Raw genomic sequence first — 6,099 nt, forward strand, 5'->3', positions numbered from 1 at the left:
GCATACAGTTTGTCATAACAGGGACCAAATGGGATCCCCTTGGAGGGGAGTTGGGAGTGTTGTCAAAAGGTGATCCCATCACTTGCACTTTCAACTAGACAATCCTCTTGTCCCCTTGGCCCTTGGGCCTGCCCTAAATCCTTGTTTGGTCCACAACTTTCTTGTCTCTCTTCATTACAAAGAATCATTATATTGAGATCTTACTGTGTCTCATGAAAGCTGAATTTTTGTTCATTTTTCAAAACATTGTAGATGTGTTTGTGCCCATGAAATGCAATTTTACAAAGCAAAGAATGTAACTTCAGAGGAGGATTTATCATTGTTTCAGAATGACACGTCGTGGACCCTCTGGGCTTCATTAACTCAATGACAAGAAAAGGGATTTTTTTTTTAAATAAATAGAGCTTTGGGGCACCTGGGTGCCTCAGTCAGTAAAATGTCCAGCTCTTGATTTCATCTCAGGTCATGATCTCACGGTTCATGAGATCGAGCCCCACGTCAGGCTCTGCGCTGACAGCACGAAGTCTGCTTGGGATTCTCTCTCTCCCTCTCTCTCTCTCTCTGCCCCTCCCCTGCTCGCACTCTCTCTCCCTCTCTCTCTCAAAATAAATAGATAAACATTTAAAAAAAAGGAGTGAAATTAACTTTAATGACATATTTTATTTAACCCAATATAGTATATCCAAAATAATATCATTTCAATGTACAATCAGTATAAAAACTTGCTGAGGTCTTTCACATTTTTTTCTCCACCAAGTCTTTAAAAGTCTGTGTGTGGGTACATGTGCCACACATCTCAGTGTAGAGGGGCCACATTCAAGTGACCAAGGGGTCACCCGTGACGGCAGCTCCTTTACCGGCCGGGGTAGCCCGCGAGCCTCTGGCCGTCACACACCTGCCGCATCCCAGGGCTCACCGCACTCAGATCCACTGGCCTTCGTTCTCCCCCCTTCACTCATTAAGTCCTTTCCCACCCTACGGCCTTCACACCCAGGGATCCCTCTGCCTGGGGAGTTGCTGTCATTCACTCCACCATCGAAATAGTTCCCTCCTGCTCTTTGTTCTTATAGCACTTACGACGATTCATAATTACAAATCCATTTGTTTACTCAATGGCCATCTTCATGCTAAATAAAATCCGTACTTCATGAGCCCGGGGATTATTTCCATGTAGCCCAGGACTACCTATCAGGCGTCCCGTCTGCGAGGCACACAGGAGGTCCTCAACGTAACCTGTTGAAAGAATGACCCAATTTCTGAGAATCACTGATCCTCTCGTATTCTTCAAGATGTGAGATGCAACCTATTAGCATGAAATCAGTTGGGTGGGTCACAGGAACCATTAGGTAAAAGAAATAGAGTACAACGACTTGATGTGTGTACCGAGTGATGATGCGTGTGTCATGTATTTGTCCCTGTGAGTTGTGTTCAGACACGTGTGGCAGTGCTTGCCTAATCTGTGCTGAAATGCAGGCGGAGGGTGTCAGTTCACCCCGGGGGCAAGTGAGCCCCCCGTTCGTGGGCCTGTGGGGCCAGAGCTGGGGGTTTCTGCCCCCTTCCCTTAAGCTGTGGCCACACTGTAGTAGAGAAGCTGTCGGACTAGATGGTGATCAGTTTCCCCAGGGGGCCATTCAGCAAGAAGAAGGTATTGACCTTGTCACTCTGTATGCTGGAGACCCCTGAGCGGAGCAGGGGGGTCACAGGCAGGCCTCAGTGCCTGCCCGTCAGACCTCTTCAGGGACCAGGCTGAGCAGTCTCCTCACGTCTGTCCCGGGGATGGCTGTCCTGGGAAGCAAAAGAGTGACCCGGTTGCAAACTGAACTGCGAAGCACGTCTCAAACTTCCAGATTAAAATCCTACAGAAGATATAGATATATATTTTTCACTTCAGTGCAGTTAGGCTAAGCATCAACAACAAAAAGATAATTGTTACTTGTTTGGAAATAGAGCAGTACTTTCTCTAAAAAAAAAAAACCCTATGGGACAAGGAAGAGATCATAGTGTAAATCAGAAAATACTTTAAATTATAATTAAATAGTATATATCACAACTTTTAGGATGTAGCCAAAGCCATGCTTCAAAGTTTATAGCTTGAAAGGCTTGTATTGGACAGGAAGAAATGCTGAAAATCAACGAGCTGAGAGTCTGTCTTAAGAAGTTTGAAAAAGGGGCGCCTGGGTGGCACAGTCGGTTAAGCGTCCGACTTCAGCTCAGGTCACGATCTCGCGGTCCGTGAGTTTGAGCCCCGCGTCGGGCTCTGGGCTGATGGCTCAGAGCCTGGAGCTTGTTTCCGATTCTGTGTCTCCCTCTCTCTCTGCCCCTCCCCCGTTCATGCTGTGTCTCTCTCTATCTCAAAAATAAATAAACGTTAAAAAAATTAAAAAAAAAAGAAGTTCGAAAAAGAATAGAAAAATAAAGCCACAGGCAGTAGAAGTAAGGATATAATAAGGGTAAAAGTCAAAAATAATGACTCAGAAAAATAAAAATACAGAAGAGGGTCACGAAAGACAAAGAGTGGTTCTTTGAGAAGACTGATACGACTCAAAGTCTGTTAAAGAACAAAACAAAGTAAAACATTGATGTCAGGGATTACCAAGGGGATTTTGGTTAAAGAGCCCACCAGTCTTATTTTTTTAAGGTTTTTATTTATTTTTTAGAGAGCGAGTGAGCATGCGTGCGTGTGTGGGGCAGAGGGAGAGGGAGGCAGAGGATCTGAAGCGAGTTCTGCCCTGACGGCAGACAGACAGATGCAGGGCCCGAACTCGTGAACCGTGAAATCATGACCTGAGCCGAAGTCGGACGCTTGACCAACCGAGCCCCCCAGGCGCCCCGGCCCATCATCCTTAAAAAGATGATAAGGGATATGACGATACATTGGAAAATGGAGGTGAAGTGGACAAGTTCTGGAACCACAGCACGGGTTCAGCAACATTTTATCAAGAAGGAGAACATAACTTGTCGCCCTCGAGGGTTGCCTGTCTCTTGCTATGCTCTGGAATTCGGTCCTGGCAATGCCAGGGTGATGTACTTTAGAGAGATGCGATCTTGACACAAAATGGCCCACAGGACGGAGGACCTGTTCTGCTCAACGAGGCCCCCGTGGGGACGTCCACCACCCCCTGGATGGAAAACACCCTGCCGTCCCCCCTGCCCATCCCCGAGCATAATCCCTCCTTATACTCCTCTCGCACCAATATAAAATCAGCTTAGTAAACCGGGCACACCGCCCAGAACGAGATAGCCCCAGCCTCGCAAACCTTTCCGTGGGGCACATATTCCCGGGACGAGGGCTTTAGGTACCTTCACGCTACGTAAGCGCGCAAGCCTTGCTTGCCCCAGATTGTGCGAGGACGCCACCAAGCCCGCACCCGGCCCCCCTTCTGGTGGCTTCTGGCATGTCCGGGAGCAGGCTCTTTAAGGGCAGTTTGCCCACGCAGAGCCTGCTTGCAAAGAATGCTAACCGAATGCTGCTGCAACACGGTTCCTGCCGGGCCAGGGACCTCTCCGTGTTCTGCAAAAAAAACCCAAAAAAACCCCAAACACGCAAAGCAGACTCACCCGGCTCAGCGTGACATCGAGAAGCATCGCTTTGGGCCCGGGGCCGCTTCCACGGATTCCTTCTTGCAGAGGAAGACCAGGCACATAGGTGGAGGCGGGCGGCCCTGTGCAGAGCCGCTGGCCCGAGCGCCCACGTCTAGCCTCAAAGTCAAAGTCTCCAAGCTCAGCGTTCCCCACGTGTGATGGGTGGATATCACCACTCTACTGAGCATACCTGGCTGAGCTCCGAACGCAAGGTATTCTTGGTTTCCTTATTTGAACCTCCCGTTCCCAACGTGCCTGCAAATGACAACTCGGCCGGCTTCCATGTCTTTTCAACTTTGGTTTACAAAAAAAAAAAAAAAATTTTTTTTTTGTCATTTTCATAGATTTTCCTCCAGAACGTTTTTGGGTTTACAAAAAGAGAAAGAGAAAAATTGCACAGGAAGTACAGAGAATCCCCCTATAACCCCTCTCCACCCACAGTTCTCCCTTGCAGACATCAGTAAGAGTTGATGAGCCATGGATACATTCTGATCAGCTGAAGTTCATGGTTTACATTAGGGTTCACTCTTGTCCATTCTATGAGTTTTGGTAAGCATGTCAACACGTACATCCACCATGATAGTATCCTACAGAATGGTTTCCCTGCCCTAAAGATCTTCTGTGTTCTACCTAGTCCTTCCTCCCCCCACCCTAATGCCTAGCAACCATTGATGTTTTCTTTGTCTCCATGGTTTCGCCTTTTTGAAAAAGTCCTAGAGTTGGGATCATACAACCTGGAGCCTTTTTAGATTGACTTCTTTCACTGAGCAGTATGCATTTAAGGTTCCTCTGTTTTTTGTTTTGTTTTGTTTTGTTTTTGTTTTGTTTTTTGTTTTTTGTTTGGTGGCCTGAGATCATCACATTCCACACATTCCATTGTATGGATGCCTCTCAGTTTGTCCTATTAAGAGACACCTTAAGACTATACCTTCAGGGACCATTTCTATAGTTTGGCTAGGTGCACGAGTACCGTTCAATTGTGGGTAATCAGTAATACAGTTGCCATAAATATTCACGTGCCGGTTGTCTGTGTAAACATGTTTTCAGCTCCATTGAGTAAATACCTTGGAGTGTGGTTGTCAGATCATGTGGTCAGCCTGTGTTTAGCTTTGTACCACGTTGCTCAACTGTCTTCCAAAGTGGCTGGGCCATCTTGCATTCCCACCAGCCATGAACGAGAGCTCCTGTCCCACTACACCCTCACTAGCAGTTGGCGTTGTCAGTGTTCTGGATTTTGGGTTTCCTAATAGGCATGTAGTGGTATCTCATTGCTGTCCCCATTTGCGATGACTGTTAACGATCTTTCATATGCTTATTTGCCACCTGCGTGACTTCTTTGGTGAGATGTCTATTCATGTCTTTTGCCCATTTTTAAATTGAGTCGTTTGTGTTCTTATTAAGTTTTAATGGTCCTTTGTATATTTGAGGTACAGGTGATTTGTCTCTCATTCTCTAATAGTATCTGTTGCAGAGCAGAAGGTTTTCATTTTAATGAGGTCCAAATTACCGATGTTTTTCCTTTCGTGGATTGTGCTTTTGGTGTTATCTCAAAAAAGTCATCACCGAACCCAATATCACCTGGATTTTCTCCTGTGATGGCCTATAGAAGTTTTATAGTTTTGCATTTTACATTTAGGTCCATGATCCACTTTAAGTTGGTTTTGGTGAAGGGTGTGAGTTCTGTGTCTAGATTAATTTTTTTGTCTGTGGCCGTCATCGACTACATCTGCCCTCCCTCCCCTCTCCCACTCGCTGGACACTGTGGAGTCCGATTTCTTCTTTGCCCTGAATTCTAACCTCCCTGTCTGGGGCTGTACGTAGTGTTGGACCACACCTAAGTTTAAGGATCCAAGTCCAAGTTCAAGTTTGGCTGAGATCCTGATTCAAACAAACTAGAACCAACACTGGGGTTGGTTTGGCTTGACTCTGAGTGCCTGAGATGTCTCCTGCCCCTCAAGGTCACTCTGCCTGGGTGGATGGGCAGGGAGGCCTGCCCTTCAGGGAGTTGCCTCTGATCTCACTTGCTTTGTTCTGCCCATCGTTAGGAACCTAACAACACTTCATGGCTGTCTACTCTGTACAACATTGTTTTTGCATGTGCTTCCTGCTCAAGGAGTACTGGATTTGTTGGATTTGTTCCTCCTGGCCACCTCCCAGCTTTCTAGAGAAAAGAAAAAGGTACAGAGATCAGACAGAGAGAGAATAAAGGTTCAGCAGAGGCAGGAAATCAGAGAGATGATGACTTAAAACAAGATCGTTCCCCTGAGCATCTCCAGAGCCATGGAGGGTAGGTTGGAGGAAGAGTGTAGATGTTCTCTCATACATTGAGTGGGGCCAATACTGACTAAAATAAGGTGATATGTGAGGGATAGGTAACAAAATGACGATAGTTTAAATAAATAGAGGGCAAAACCCCTTCCATTATTTATTTAAGGACTACTCAGAATCAAGTCATTTAAGGGCAGCGCGTCCATGACTGGTAGAACTGTAATTTGGTATCTGAAGGGCAATTTGTCA

The 6,099-nt window shown here is 46.4% G+C and overlaps 1 long non-coding RNA gene across 1 annotated transcript; it reads right to left on the reverse strand.

Moving 5' to 3' along the window:
* Positions 1-640: 640 nt before the first annotated feature.
* LOC123382387 lies at positions 641-4,396 on the reverse strand. Its single transcript, XR_006590755.1, has 3 exons — positions 3,559-4,396; positions 1,654-1,856; positions 641-1,233 (listed from the first exon to the last, which is right to left on the reverse strand). It is a non-coding gene; the product is annotated as an uncharacterized LOC123382387 (long non-coding RNA).
* Between the last annotated feature and the right edge of the window lie 1,703 nt (positions 4,397-6,099).

The sequence above is a fragment of the Felis catus genome, chromosome A1 (genome assembly GCF_018350175.1).
Source record: "Felis catus isolate Fca126 chromosome A1, F.catus_Fca126_mat1.0, whole genome shotgun sequence".
Lineage (NCBI taxonomy): Eukaryota > Metazoa > Chordata > Mammalia > Carnivora > Felidae > Felis > Felis catus.